This window comes from Struthio camelus, chromosome 7 (genome assembly GCF_040807025.1).
Source record: "Struthio camelus isolate bStrCam1 chromosome 7, bStrCam1.hap1, whole genome shotgun sequence".
Classification (NCBI taxonomy): Eukaryota; Metazoa; Chordata; class Aves; order Struthioniformes; family Struthionidae; genus Struthio; species Struthio camelus.
The window spans coordinates 3,660,686-3,676,814 of NC_090948.1; the positions used below are offsets into that span (position 1 = coordinate 3,660,686).

The 16,129-nt window shown below is 42.7% G+C and overlaps 1 protein-coding gene across 5 annotated transcripts in view; it reads left to right on the forward strand.

Annotated features, from left to right (window-relative positions):
• C7H10orf90 (chromosome 7 C10orf90 homolog) overlaps positions 1 to 16,129 on the forward strand; it is a 72,456-nt gene that overhangs the window by 15,665 nt on the left and 40,662 nt on the right. Inside the window, exon 1 of one of the 5 annotated variants that reach the window (XM_009670526.2) lies at positions 13,564 to 13,596. The exons of the other annotated variants lie outside the window; for them this stretch is intronic. The gene's annotated coding sequence lies outside the window, so the exon portion shown is untranslated. Of the gene's footprint in view, positions 1 to 13,563; positions 13,597 to 16,129 lie in introns of those variants that run through there. 5 annotated transcript variants of the gene reach the window in all.

The following is a 16,129-nucleotide window of genomic DNA, read 5'->3' on the forward strand; positions in this document are numbered from 1 at the left end:
ATCAGAGCAAAGGTCCAATTACCTTGTTATCCTGTCTGATTCTGGCCCCCAAAAAACCCCTAGGCAAGGTATAGGTGGTCATTTCCTGGCACACCTTCCTGGCTTCCTCAGCCAGTGACCTACAGTCTTCCCGAGCACCAGGACAGCCTTGATTAATGCCGAGGCTGGACTCACCCTCCATAAACTCGTCTAATTGCTTTTTGAACATTTTTGTGCGCTGCAGTGGTTTGCGGCACTTAGGTTCACAGTTTAATTAAGTGTTGTGCAGAGAAAATATTTTCTAATGTGTATGTTAAATCATCAACCCAGTAATTTCAGTGCTGCCCCCCCTCTACTCCTACCTCTCGCTACTCATCTTCAGAAAGCTCTTTGTGTTGTTTTTTTTTTTTTTATAGAGCTTGATCACATCACTCCCTTTTTGACTTTTTTTTCTGAGCTGACAAGTCCTAACTTATTTAGTCTCTTAGTACTTTGCAGTAATGGGCCACTCTGACCCCTTTCTGGGATGATAGTTTTGTTCTTAGTATACTTTTGCTATTTTGTTATTTTAGCATGGAAGTTTAGTCTAAGGAGATTTTGAGGTATGCATTTTGCTTATTTACCTGGTTTACTGTATATTTTTCTTGGTACTTGGCTCTGCCTCTTTGTCAACCTGGTCTTCTGTCATTTCTATCTAATTCATACTCTTTTTTTTTTTTTTTTTAAATAGTGCCCTCTGGGATTTATCTTAATCCCATCACTTTTCTGAGATACCTATGATACCAATATCCCTTTTTAAAAATAAGCAGGCATTCTGGACTACTCAGCACTTTGAAGCTATATATGCTTATTAGAACTTGCACACTGAGTATTGCTTTGGTTGCTATTTTTGTGCTCCCTGTATAAATGCAATCTTACTTGTGTGGACTGTTCTTTGCGATTTTTTTTGACCTCAGACTCTTCCTCTCACTCCATCCAAGGATATAGAGGCTTTTATACCCATCAACTTTCCTTCAGCTTTTAGCTGGAAGAAAAAAAAAAAAGAGGAGGGGAAAAAAAAAGAGAGAAAGCTCTCTCAAAAAAAAAGAAAGAAAAGAAAGAAAACTCTCTTGCCTTTAAAAACATTAGCTGTCCAGTTCTATTCTGGTTTAGATGAAGCAAGTCTCTTTGCAGGCCTCCTGAGTCCCCAAAGTCTTCCCGGTTCCCAGTAAAGCCCATTCTGCTCTCCATTGCATTTTCCTGAGCAAACGCTGATTCTGGTTCTCTGCCTGCCTGGAGGTGCACGCGGTGCCAGGAGCAGTTCAGAAACACCGACGTGGAGCCTGGCTCTTGTCTTTCTGCTCTTTCCCGTGCCTGTGGCATCCTGAGTGGCACTAGCAATACGGTTTGGTCTCTACGAAGGTGATGGACCTCCATAAGGTGCTTAGATGGATCACTGTGCCATCTTTGCTAGAGTCACAGATACAAACATCTAGTCCCTAGCAGCCCATCTTTCCCAGCACAGTAGCCTGCCCTTTCCTACTGCCTGGGGAGGGCATGCTGCCTCCAGAAGTTGTTATCCTGTGAGTTAACCTGTGAAATCCATTTCCTCTCCCAGCCATGGTACTACCATGGGCTCACACCCCTCAGCAGTAGCACCAGGACTGCTAGATTGCGGTGGGATATTTTTTCTGTGAGAGTTTTTCTTGTTTTTTCCTGCATTCTCATCTTGTCCTTCTCAGTTTCTCTGACTGACTTGTCTCCAGGGAGAAAGCTCTCTTGCTGAAGGCTGAGAGTTGTCTTTATTTCCAGCACACATAATCAAAGACAAATAGTTGTATTTGTTGCTTGACCCAAATCACCTGTCAGACACGAGCCTGCCTTCTCCTTAATTCATTTTTTCATTGCTTTAATCTCCACAGCTGTTTGGTTTACATCTCTAGCAATCTCTAAGAGCCATTTAGCAAGGGCTTTAGCAAGAGATAAGGTGTATTCCCAAATCCATAGCTTTTCCTCATAGTGAGTTTTCAAACTAAATTCCTCTTGAAAGGTCACCTGAACGCTTGACCAACTCAGGTATTTAGATTGTTGTCATTTTTTCTAACGGTGATTGACTAGCTGTTAAGCTCATTTACACTTTTCTACGAAAAACAGAATAAATGACTCTCAGTTCTGCTGTATGGTTGATTGTGGGTGTGCTGTATGGGTTAATTTATTTATAGCTGGAGGCTTGTTTTGATATACTTGCACCATTTGGCCAAAAAAGGGATTGTTGGGTTCCCAGTTCTACAACCGTTCAGAAATACTGTATAATTTCACCAAAGTTTTATGGTAGATTAAAACGTTAAATTGACTCAGGGATGACTGAAGACGTTTCTTTTGTAAAAATTAATAAAATACAGAAACAGTGCCACCAACATACTTGTGTGGATCAAATTGTTTCTGAGACCTTTTTATGTGGCTAGAAAAAAATTCTGAAATACTTACGTAGGTGCTAATTCCTTTCAGCATTGACCTACCTAAATGCAAGTTTGATCCTGTTTAAATTAGTTTATTCTAAGCAGTATGATGAAGTGTGTAAATTTGCACACGTCATCTGGGTACAGTTTTCTCTTTGAGATCTATATGCCTCTGTGGCTCCACTCTGCTTTGTGCTTTAAAATATTTTTCCATTGAGCCTCCAGGCTTTAATAATCCAGGTTATGCATTGATAAAACACAGAGTATTGAGTTATGGTAGAAAACCATTAATACCATATGGTGATATTTTTTCTTGGGAGAAGACAGATCGCATAAATGAGGCAGTCATTGCTGGGAAGCTAAGTTCTTCATACTTTTGGTCAGTACAAAGTGTTTTGCCTTTGAAAAAAAAAGTAAATACTTTAGGGAACTCATTGGCAAAAATGCAATAGCTCTGTATATCTCATTTTGAAAGCTGCAAGTCTGTTTTTTATAATGACCGATTTTAAATAAAAGTAAATTGTAAATTGTTTCTGTAAAACAGTTAGCACTTATTTATTTGTGAGGTAATCAATATTTCTTATAATATCTACATCCGGAGAAACGGAGATTAAAGCAACACACTATCTTGAATTTATGTTTTGGGGGGCTTTTTTGTTTGTTTTAACCAAAATAAAGCCCCATCCTTTAAAAAAACTGTTAAATGCCTTCAATTCTGTATCATCTTGTACTTGGCAACCACATGGCAGCCATTTGTCCCCTGTCTTGATTAATTCTCTTCCTATTCCAGAGGGTCATATACCTAGTTTGTTTAGAGAAAGGGAATATGTTTCATATTTAAAAAACTCTTTTACTGCAGTTACTGCATCTTTTCAGTTTTAATTAGGTCTCGATCCTTCCAAATCATGTGAGTCAAAGGTCCCATCTTACTCGTCCCTGAGGCATCATTACAAAATGTCCCCAGATGGAGTCTACTTCCTAACTGATGACTTTACCATATAGGAGCTAATTACTTCTAATCTTACACATTGATGAGACCGCATTTTATGTCTCTGAGCACTGAAACGGTAACTGCCAAATTATCCTCTACTGTATTACGCAGGTTATTTCTCCATCCGATGGACCAACTTCACAAATGACAATGCCTTCCTGCCAGGCTCTTGCATTTTACACCATAATGATCATGTCTGGCACACAATTCCCTCCAATGAGCCCTTGTTAATCCACGTGACTATATCAGATGTGCTGGCGGTGCCTGGCTGACCGAGGGCTGGGAGGAGTGAGAAGAGCAGAGAAAGAGGAGGCAGGAAGCCCCAGCACAGGAGCTGGGACTGTAGCTGCTTCTGTGTTTTACTTAGCCCTGCCGTGAACCATCACTTTTCCTTCTATGAGCAATAACTTTCATCAGATCTTTAAAAGAAATGACTCAACGCTTTCACCTTCCGAGAGGGGAAAAATATATTTTGAAGTCTGTAATGCATGAAGGTGTCGGGAGCCTAATCTAGTCTAAGCTCCCCTTCCATCAGCCCTCTCAAGCGCCGGGGAAGAGAAATGAATATCTAAGAAGCGTCACATAACTACAATTGCACTCTGATTTCATGGCTAAATGTGATAGAGGTCAGCAATATAAAGCTGTTTATTTCTTCACACAAAGCAGCGGCTGTTATCATAACTTGCTGTAGGCAAAGGTATTGGAAACTGTTCATTCAAGGAAAACTATTTTATTATAGTGTTGCTTCCTATCGTATAGGTTTTCTTCCCAGCTTCTTTCTCTGTTAATTTAGACCTAGCCAGGCGGAGCTCAGTTTGGGGTCTTTGGGATATTTTTCGGATCCTCCCAGCAGCAAGGGCGAGATATTTACTGTTTTATTTTAAACGTCAAGTATCTGTGCTGATGCCGTCACAGATCCGTAATAGCGTGGGCCTTGCTTATTCCAGATCTAAATCCAGCTCTGGTTTGGAAGATTGGGCTTGGGAAGATTACATCCTGGAGATGTTGCAACTTTCCCTCAGTTGGTTTTAGGGAAGTCAGTGCCATTACTTTTTAAAGGCAGCAGAGAACTAAATTTTCAGCACCCTTTTGGGGGTGGACCTTGAAAAACCTGACAAAATCCTAGTGTTGTCACTGTGGTGTTACCACACCCAGGAACATTAATTTATCCCCCAAGATACAGAGACACTTTGTGCTTAGTTTGAGGATTTTTTTTCTTTAAATACCCACTCCCCAACTATATATTAATAAATTCTCCTTAGATGTTGAATGAAGCAGCTAAATCTGCATTTATATACCTACCAGCATTAAAATACTGGCCAAGGTGTTAATTGCAATATTACTGCAACCAATGCAGTAATATATTTAGTCATAAGACAGTACTAAATCAATATCACATAAATGAGACTGACCTTCCAAAATAATGCATTTTCAGTCTAGGATATGAACAACATTTTTGCATTTAAAATCACATAAGTGATTTGTTGGAATTTTTGTTTGCTTGTTTACATGATAGATCCCCATTTACCCCATTAATCATCCAGATAGCCTATTTATTCATTTATGAATTTATTTAATTTTTTTCTTAAAGCTAAAAAGCAACATCCTAAATAATTTCATATTTTGATCTGTTTAAGGAGGCCAAAACACTAAAACTCAAATGAATGCTGCTGTGGCTAAGGTTCAGCATGCCATTCACCCCATTGCGTCTGCTATTCCAGGCATGTTTGCTTAATACATTATGTTAATCATGATCCTGTATCATATATTGATACTATATATGGAAACTCATTGTGCAATGCACAACCTAGTAGGTCCAGAATTTGCTTTTTGTTTTTTACCATTATTCAGATTTAGTCTTTTGAGTGATTAAAGTAGCACATGCCTCTTGCGTTAGTCCTCTGAAGCTGGCTTTAATAGGGAGGATTTTAATTTACAGTAAATACTTCTGTTGTAAAAATTGGCCTTTTAGTCTCAATGTTCTTAAATAATGCAGTGCTGTATAGAATCAATATTTGTGTATATGTGTCTATCTGTCATTCGCAGTAAGCAAATAGCATGTACATATCTTGGGGAAAAGAAAACAAGATCTCTACGATGTAGCAGAACAAGAGATACCTGCAGGTTAAAAGGGTTAGGGTTAGGGCTTCTGAGTTTACGAGTGCCCCTAGAGAAGGCTGAGCTGCTGTTCTCCATTTTGCCTCTAAACTAGATGGCCTCCAAAGTACCTTTTTTGAGTGGACATGGAAAATGCCCATTATATAACCCAAAAAAGCAAACAACGGAATGGACAGCTTAAAAAAAAAAAAAAGAAAAAAGGAAAAAACTGTCCTAAAAGTAGCTGAAGGTCACCAGAAGAATGAAAATAATGTTTTTGCTGCGGCCAAGCTCTGGCGCGCGGGTGGGAGCGCTCCCGGTGCCAGCCTCTTCCCTGCCTGTGCGCTGCCTGCCTCCCCTGGCTCGCTAGCCCGGGTGGTGGTCACCTGCGTTCCAAACCTCTGCTAGTACTAGTATTATTAAGTTTAGCTGGGAAGAGAAATGATGGGAGCTGTACTTTCATGAGGATTGAAAAACCAGGTTGAGCCACTTATCCTCTTTTGCAAATATACATATTAAACAAAGGCAGTTAATTAGACTGGCATTGACTGACGTGGGCTTTTTAAGTTGCTGGTAGTGAGTGCCACAGTGGATATGCAAGGCCATTGCAAGAGGCTGAGTTCATAACTGCAATTTATTCCATAAAATGCAAGAAATCCAATGAGTTTTTCATTTGGCGGCTTCACTAGGGGTAGCCGCCCACATGTTGCATCATGAGGGAGCAAGTTTAGCTGGGAGCAGGCCCCAAAGAGAGACCCCAGTACGCAGTTTGCACGAGGACCATAACAATGCTGACTTTAGACTTTTTACTTCTCACCCAAATGATCCCAACTTTCCTGACAGAAAATTCCACCCAGATTTATCCTTTGCCTAAGCATATAGGCTTGCACTGGCTCTCTGCGCCCAGATTAATCTCTCCCACTGTGCAAAATGCGTTGCTCTTGGCTTCAAACAGATCAGTTAAAAAAAACGTAGGCAAAAAGGAGGATTTCTCTGTCCTCTCTTTTTCTCTCTCTCTCTCCTTTTTTTTTTTAATCATTTTAAATACTTCAGACAGGCTTCATATAAAAGAGCATTTCCACCAACTATCCAGCAAGGCTTTTGACACTGTCTCCCATCCCATCCTTGTAGGTAAACTCAGGAAGCGTGGGCTAGATGAGTGGACGGTGAGGTGGATTGAGAACTGGCTGGATGGCAGAGCTCAGAGGGTTGTGGTGAATGGTGCAGAGTCTAGTTGGAGGCCTGTGGCTAGTGGTGTCCCCCAAGGGTCAGTGCTGGGTCCAGTCTTGTTCAATGTATTCATCAATGACCTGGAGGAAGGGACAGAGTGCACCCTAAGCAAGTTTGCTGATGATACTAAACTGGGGGGAGAGGCTAACACAGCAGAAGACTGTGCTGCCCTTCAGAGGGACCTGGACAGGCTGGAGAGGTGGGCAGAGAGGAACCTCATGAAGTTCAGCAAAGGCAAGTACAGGGTCCTGCACCTAGGCAGGAATAACCCCATGCAGCAGGACAGGCTGGGGGTTGACCTGCTGGAAAGTAGCTCTGCAGAGAAGGACCTGGGAGTGCTGGTGGACAACAAGTTAAGCATGAGGCAGCAATGTGTCCTTGTGGCCAAGAAGGGCAATGGTCTCCTGGGGTGCATTAGGCAGAGTGTTGCCAGCAGGTGGAGGGAGGTGATCCTGCCCCTCTCCTCAGCCCTGGGGAGGCCTCACCTGGAGTACTGTGTCCAATTCTGGGCTCCCCAGTACAAGCGAGACATGGCACTCCTGGAGAGAGTCCAGCGGAGGGCTACCAAGATGACTAGAGGGCTGGAGCATCTCTCCTCTGAAGAAAGGCTGCGAGAGCTGGGCCTGTTCAGCCTGGAGAAGAGAAGACTGAGAGGCGATCTCATCAACGTGTACAAGTATCTGAAGGGGGGGTGTCAAGAGGATGAGGCCAGCCTCTTCTCCGTGGTGCCCAGCAACAGGACAAGAGGCAACGGGCAGAAACTGAACCACAGGAAGTTCCACCTAAACCTGAGAGAAAACTTCTTGACTGTGAGGGTGACAGAGCATTGGAACAGGTTGCCCAGAGAGGTGGTGGAGTCTCCTTCCCTGGAGATGTTCAAAACCCGTCTGGATGTGATCCTGGGCAATATGCTCTAGGTGACCCTGCTTGAGCAGGGAGGTTGGACTAGATGATCTCCAGAGGTCCCTTCCAACCTCAACCATTCTGTGATTCTGTGATCTCTCTGTTATATGAGGGCCCAGAACTCATCTCCTTGTGGTTATCTTCACTATTAAATACAGCTCTGGAGTTGAGCTCTGGGCTGCTACAGTCAATCACTGCAACGACCACTTCAAAGGCAGGAGATTTTACCAAAGGGGCTGATCTTCTGCACCTTTGGTGAAGAAAACCGTCCCCCCTAAGCATTATGTGGAGCGACATGTGTTTGCGATACAGAATTGTGAATTCTTACATTCCCTAGTTAAGCTCGTAAATGTGCTGTAACATCCTGTAAGTCATTCTGCAGCTACTAGTTAGAGAATTTAGTGGTAACTAACATTAGAGAGAATATCTGTCATGGTCTAAGAGGTTTTTGAAAGCACGTTCAGCAAAATCTGTCTCCTCTAACTGGTGGACCTGAAGAAAGACTTGGGATCAATTTTTGTTGTAGACTAGGCAGTAGAAAGAATAAAACTGAAAGGGACCAAAACTTGGCTGGGGGAGCTGCAATGGATGCAGAATACGGCTAGCTTTTTAACGGGCTTACGCCTTGGCTCTGGATCAGAGATTGCTGCTGAACAGAACAGCTGCAGGACAAACAAAGTGGTGGAGGTAATCATCCATAACAACTTCACTTTGCTTTCAACCGAGAGTTACTTCAGCATTTCATTATATCAACCTAAGTCATTCGGTTATTACTTCACACTGCATTATTCCAGGTATTCTCTGTGATAAAAGTTGTTTTTTCAATGCAGTGGCTATCATAGTAGGCAAATTGATAAAGGTGACTTGTCTAGTAATGGTTTGCTCTGTGACTTTAAACAGGACAGATGTTGTGCACAATTAAATCTAAGATACAGCAATACTAAGGTCAGTTATGGCATGATTAGATCAGGCTTCACATGATTTTTATGCTTTTAAATATCCTCTAAGTTTATATAATCTCAGCATAAGGTTTCTGTATTTTTTTAGAGAATGAAAGCACAAAGGTGGAGTAAAGAAACTACAGGCTAGTAATAAATGAGTTGCCGCCTCGGCCCTGCGTGCATCCTGCCTGGCTGGTGAGCGTGTGTCTGCTGGCCAGCCCAGAGGGCAAACAAAGGGACCCGGCGAACTCCTCTGTGGGCACCTCACTTCGGCTGAACCACTGATTTGCAGTATGCTTATAGATGAGTTACCTACCCTTCAGTCATGTTGGCTGAACCAGCCAGTAAACTCAAAAGCCCACGGTGGAACAGACAGAAAGATCAAGCCATGGAATATAAATCTAGTTCCTCTAGCAAATTGGGTTCAGAACTGGATTTAAGCAGAAAGCAGTACAAAAAAACAAAACAAAACAGTGGATAATGCATGGTGCAAAAGGGAAATCTGACCTTTTTGTGATTGTTTTAAAACAAGGACAACTTTCCTTTGAGCATAGTTGTGTTATGCTAGTCCAGCATACTTACGCCCCGAGAGAACGTGTCCCATTGTGCTTGACCTTAAAGTCAGTCTTAGCGGCCTCATTGTTAAAATACATATTCATGTGAATGCCTTTATTCACAGAAGTGGCTCCTAAGGGGCTACTAATATTATTATTCCCATTTTAAAAAATTTTCCAGATTGGTCTTACATCAAAGCGTGCTTCATGTGTGGGAGGGTGAACCTTAAGGCACAGTAGAGCAAGGAAGGGTTACCGGCAGTAAAGGAAAATGCCTTTTCTTATCCATCAGCTGCAGTTCTGTTGTTGTCGAAATGCAATCATTTGGGATCGGAGTGCTGGTTTTTGCACAAGGGATGGAATATACAAACAGTCACGAGTTTTGGCTGGTTGCTAGGCAGCAGGGCTCTCCCTGGGTGGGAAAGCAGCAGTGGCTGCGTGCTGAGGCTGGACCGCGCAGGCGGAGGGGCCGGCCGGGTGGCCAACAGCTTCCCGCTCCGCTCCTTTGCTTGCAGGTGTCGCCCGCAGCCAAACGGGAGCCCGAAAACTCCCAACGTCGCTCCTTGCTAAACTGCTGCTTAAAAATAAATTCCACTGGGCTGCTTGGCCCCAAGTGAAGGATCTGAGGGGCCTTGATGTTTGGTGCATTGCTGTTCAAGCTTTCCTGCACCCTCCACTTTTGAATCGAAAGCCTAAGTGATGATTAAAAAAAAAAAAAAAAGCAATTACCAGTTATCTCATGTTGAACCGAGTGATAAAAAGCAAAATCCGTTATGCCCTGTTTTATTTTCATGTTACTCTGTTTTTGTTTTAATCTCTAAAATCATCTGTGTTTCTCAGGCTGTTGCAGTGGGTTTGGAAAGAGCTGATTCCGAGATCAAACAACTCGCGGCTACATGGCAAAACAGAACATACTGTAAATGCAGAGAGTTGTTTTTTGCCTTCCCTTCAAATGGCAAGTGTAGGTATTATCGCACCACCTGAAGAGTTTTGTGTGGTAGAAGAATTACGTAAGTTTGGCTGCCTGAGGGGTGGTTAGATTTAGAGCTGAATCAAGTCCCTCGCAATTGAAATTAGTGGGAGCTATGCAGTATTCTTAAATTATGAAAAATCAGACCGCTTATTTTGTGATTTAACTGGAGATGTTGAAGCTTAACTTTTTAGGCTTTGTACTAGCTTTAAATCTTAGCCGTTGTGTTTTGTCCGGGGAACGCTGAGTTTCACTTTTAGTTCTAGCCGACTTCATCCTGTATTATCCAACGGTTTCTGATGCTTGTAATCATGACAATTTAATGTGAAAAACTTTCCAGTATGAAATATCCCAACTATTTTACAAAAATGAATACTTCCACTATACAAAAGTCCCATTAAAAGCCTATGTTCAGTCTCTCATGACTGGTAGGTACCCCACTGAGTTTATTTCAGTTGTACAAATTATTCAGTGTCAAATCTGGCTCATGTGAACATGTTGTTTCTGTGTTTCAGAAACCAAATTGGACTAATACAGATGTGTGTTGGAATTACTACTTTGATGTCCTAACAAAAGCATCCACACCCACAGCATCCGTCGTTTCCTGAAGCCACGATTAAGAGTATAAAAAAAAATCAATAAAGTAAATAGTCTTGTAAAGGAAAAGCATGATGAAAAGTCCCTGCAGTAGGATATATATTAAGTCATGAAATGCAGACATAACAGGGAGTGCACAGGTTTTCTCTTGTGTTCTTTACAGTTTCTCGTCTTAAAGTTAGGCTTATGCAAAGGCGGATGAAATGTAACAAATACTGAATTGCTCAGGCCAAAGAATCACTTCTAGTTCCTATTATGCATAAGCAGCTTTATGCAAATGTGAACATTTTGTAAATGCTACCAGTCTAAGTAACACCGGTGGAATTTTTTTGTACAAAACCCATTTGTACAATCAAATTCTGTGAATGTTATGGCTTTTACATGAACACACATAATAATGCTAAAATAACTCTTTACAAATATACTGTTTGACTTGCGTGCTGCTTTCCCTTTGTTTGCTTATGCATAATATTTGACATGTCTACAGTCACTTAAGAATTTTACAGCTATCCCAAATGTTGTTGTGCTTTCAAAAAAGGATACGATTTCAAAAACATGGCCTCACTACAATGTTGTGAAAGGGATTGAAAGGACTTGAGGATCCATGCCAATAGCTCTTTCGGTATGAAAAGTTTCTGCTAGTTGTGCCTTTATTTAGAGAGCACATTAGGTGCTGAATGGTCTTTAAGCCAAAACATATTCCAATTGATTCTAATTAGTGCAAAGATACGAACTGGGAGTAGCATTCAGAATACATTAAAATTACAAAGATAAATGAAACCTGAAAAACTTAAATTTTGATGTGGTTTCGACTCTCCTCCTTTACTCATCTTTACCTCTTCTCTACCCTCTTTTCCAAGCAGACTTCTGGACGCATCTGGTGTTCGTACTTAAACATTTCGTTCGTGGTTGTCTAACCCAGAAGTTACTGTTAGGTGCTGCTTACAGTGAACAGCACGCCTGCAGAGCAATCCTGTTCTTGCTTTCCTTCCCACTTGCGTCGTCCTTGCAGTGTCAGTGATGGGTTTTTAGACGCCCCGTCAGCCTTTTAGCTCCGTTTGGTCACCACTGATCTGCCTTTCCCCACCTGCTCTCCAACAGCACCTGTGGGACAAAACAGTTCCTGCTGGTGACTTGCAGGGTGCTGCTTCCAGAGCCATCGATTCCCTGCGGGAGGAACGACAGACCGACGGAAGGCCATAGCTTGGGAAGGGCAGAACAGTGCACACACTTAAGAGAAAAAAGAAAAAACCTTTTTGGTGTCAGCGGCTTCCAAGACCATCAAACATGAGCTTTTACAGCATCTCCCCCGCATGTCTTTCTCTCTATATCGTTCTTATTTCATTTGAGTTGAAGTGCATTCAGTCAATCATCAATCACATGAAAGAGTGGGTAGGCTTTCTTAATTCTGCCCAGGAACTTTCAACATTGAAGGATTTGCGCAGGGAAATGCAGTTTGCATTGGTGCAAGTGTCCTTGGACGTGTCCCTTACCTCATTTTGGGATGGAGCACCTCGTACTGGAATCACATTTGCCAGGTTTACGTAGAGGGGAGCCCTCTTCGCTAAGGAGATTTTTTTTCTTGCTGCTTATGCCTGACCTCACACTGCTTCGCAAAATCCTCTTTGGGAAATATGCCCCAAATGATTGAAAAGTATCTGTCTCCCAGAGTCATAGTAGAAAAATACTGAAGAGAAATTAAGAAGGATAGTGATTTGGCTATTACGCATCACTACCCCTAGTGATCCACCCCACTTCTGCATGCCTTACAGATATCCTTCCTCTAATACCCTGCCTTTAATCTCCCCACTCCCCTCCGGCCACATTTTATAAATTAGAGATCTCAGAAGTGCTACATCACGGAGTTCCAGTGACGGACCATGTTATTTAGGCTAAAGAAATCAAATCCGTGCTGGTTTAAATCTCCCCAGGTACTCCCTGTGTACTTGGCCTGAATTATATCCATATAGCTGGGCTCCGGCAGGTTTTGCGAGTTAGTCGGTGTTGCTAGGACCTGAGATTTGTTAGCATAAGCTTGAGCTGCCTCGAGAAACCTATGAATGTGTTCCTCCCCATACCACTGAAATTAAAAACAAAACAAAGCTGAGCGGAGGAGGAGAAAGGTGAAAAATGAGAACATGAAGACTCTACGCAGTTAACTGTGTGTGTGTGTGTGATGGATATGCTGGGGGCTATTCCCCAGAGAGATCACTTTTTATTTTATTAAGTGAGGATAAAGGATAATAGTAACGCATAATGAAAAGATAATATTTTTTTTCTTATGCATAGGCTTCAAGATGTAATTCGCATGCTCTTGCTAGCCCCCTGATGAGCATCTTGCTTCTAATGGCACGTATAACGAGAGATTTACGACTCCTGGCTTTTTGATAGCAGACCAGACCTCATTTGTCCGTTCCGTGGCAGATCCTGTAATCATCTCTGCAGGCAGCCAGCTACAGCTTCAAGGTGTGCAAGCAGTGAAAGATAATTCAGTTAACAAATCTCATGATGCTCCTTGTAATGGAAGAAAATCCATCCTGACACCTTAAGAAAATATTTTTCTGTTTTGTTTACATAATGAATCCTGGTCAGATAGAAGTGATTTCAGGCTGTTTGGCTTACTCTGATTGGAAAATCTTCCCGGTGGAGCTGCCTTAAAATACCGCTTTCTTTGTGCAGCTGTGTTGAAGTACTTCCCTTTGTGGCAAGGCACTTGTTTTTACTGTGTTCATGTTGTTGGTTCAACTGCAAGAACGACTTCCAGAAAAGAGCTGGCAGCTGCTATATCGCATTTTGACCCCCAATGTAAATAGGGGCCTGGTTCTTATATTAAGAGGAGCAGCACAGACCCTGTAAGAGGACTGAGGTACTCTGCCTCTGTCATCCTCTCTTGACGGTAAGTACGGTGGGATCCCTAGCTGCCTTCAGCTCACTCCAAACATGCTGCGAGTCTTACGGCTCAGGATAACATCGCTGAAGGATGGCGAGATTGTGCCAGCGCTTACCCTCCGCCAACAAGCCAACACCAAATTCGGCAGCGGGTTCCCTATCAATCAATTTAATACCAGCACGGACTTAGATACAAGGGGGAACTTCCAGCCTTTGTCTATCTCTAGATCCAGTGAACCCCTTTATGTTGGTACTTTACATGTGAACCTTAGCTTGGTTACTTAATTTTAGTTTAAAGTTGACAAAAAGAACTCTCCACAGTTTTTGTTTGCTGTTGTTCCTATTGCTTTTGTGACATATGAAGAAGGCCAGGAGAAGTGAATTTGGCTCTGGTGTTTATTCTGACTTGGCTTTCATCTTAGACATATCTGTAACGTCCGGATGGGTTTCTGGATGACTCATTTCAGATATGAAAAAGAGAATTACAAGCTTTCCCAACCTCTACGGAGAGGGAGAGCAGTGAATCTTTAATGATGACACTTTTCCTCAAGGGTTCCTCAGGTGTCTGAATTAAGTAAGCCACAGCAAAATCTAAACAAATCCAGTGTTTTAAACAGTACAACGTAGAAATGAATATCTTCAGTCTTTTTGAACGATATGGTTTATCCACAGATAACTTACAGTAGGAATAATGCATAAAAGGAGAAAAAGGCTCAAAATAGACGTTTTAAAAGACTTCACATTTTTATTGGCTGGGTTATAGTTCTTGTGTACCTCCCTCCGAGCAGGGCATTAGCGTCATTTGGCTTCCAAGTTCTGAGGAGGAAGTTTGAGCGCGTCCGGGCAACCGGCAGCACCTTTGCTGCTGGCACAGGTGCCGGGACGCTCTGTGGCCCCAAACCTGGATGGGAACCAGACTGTCCCCAGCGTCTCTGGGATGACAAATCACAGTTTGCTTCATGTCGATGGTTTGCTGTGGACTCCCACAATCGAACACAACCAGTGAGCTCGGTGAGGTTTCTGCCATGACGTATGTCCTTTCAGGAGTTTTCCAGGTATTTCACAAAGAAAGTGTTCTGTGAGATATACTGTCTCATCAGCAGTTTAGGGACAGGGGTAAGGGCTGGGGATCAACAAAAAAGATCATTGTTTGGTGATGTGGAGGAGTTTTCCGTTTTCTTGTTGGCTGATATGTTTTGCAACGCTCTTCTGCTGAATCGTGTTTTAAGGGAAGCACTAGAGGTTCTTGGGGACTCCGGAGGAGTCTGTTTGAGGAGACACTCGCGGGGTCAGATGGCATGGCAGGCCTGGTCAGGACGCTGTCAGTGGGAATCTGAGCACAGAGCAGGAGATCCAGCATAATGACATACATTTGAAATTGCTTAGCGTATGAGCATTAAGTGAGTGAAATGTAGCTTTCAAGACCAAACATGGGGATGAGGCAGAGATCTCTACCACTGTTCCAGCTCTGCCCTGGTATAATTCTGGCTGCCATCACAACACCCCAGCTTGTCCTCCTCCAGCTCACCAATCTGCATGCTGTGCTTCCAGCAAAGACCCAAAATGCTGGTGAAATAGGGCAACAAGAGGATGATTTTCATGAGTGCTGCTCAAATTTTGTAAGAAATCCTGGCTGGCTACAAGCTGGGCTGTCATGTGCATGCCAGAGACTTGTGGTGCACTATTTTGCACCAGCATCTGCACCTTTGCCGTTTATCTGTGTTTTAGCAAGCTGATTTCCAAGTACATCTTTTCTGAATCATTATCTGAGCATGCTGCCAGTTGGCCCAAGGCAAACACTGAGGCACTTGAGACCAGGAGAATCGGTTCCAGCTGCACTCTGTAATTAGGAAAACCCTGGTCTGTAGCCGGATGTCCAGCTGCCTTGCCAAGGAGCATATCATTTGGTTCAGCAAACAGTATTCGAGGGAAAGAAATAAAAAGAGTGGAGATACAGCAGGACAAAGTTCACATGCCCGCTCCTCTCTTTCCTATTGTCGCATCTCCCACCTGCGCGCTGGTGCGAGCCTGAGCTCCCCGTGGGAAACGCAGAGGCTGCCAAGGTGGGCGACAGCGGGAAGGGAAGGTCTGTGCAGGCTAAACAAATCCTCAGGGTTTCAACTTGGATAGAAATAAGTTTCTCATATTCCCCACAGAGATGGAAAGTACTTGAAATGCCATTTCTTTCATGCTCGCGCACCAGGGAAATACTGCACTTTGTATTTTCTTGTGTAACAAGAGTTGCAGCACAAGGTGTTTTGTCAGCAATGAGAATACGTATGAATACTCTGTGTCTGACACACACTTCTCATCTAAACCATTGTGCTCCCTGACGTGTCTGTCTTCATTTCAGACATGGAGATTCAAGCTCTTTCTGTAAGGTATTTTTGTTTGTTCTAGTGATGTGAATTAATAAAAGTGAAGCTTCCAAAAATGTATTTAATATCAGGAAAATTACTGGAGGTTTTGCCTCCGCTGCCATTTAATCTTTTTCAGCAACTAACTTAAATGACTTGCCAAGCTTGAGGATTTCCGAACAA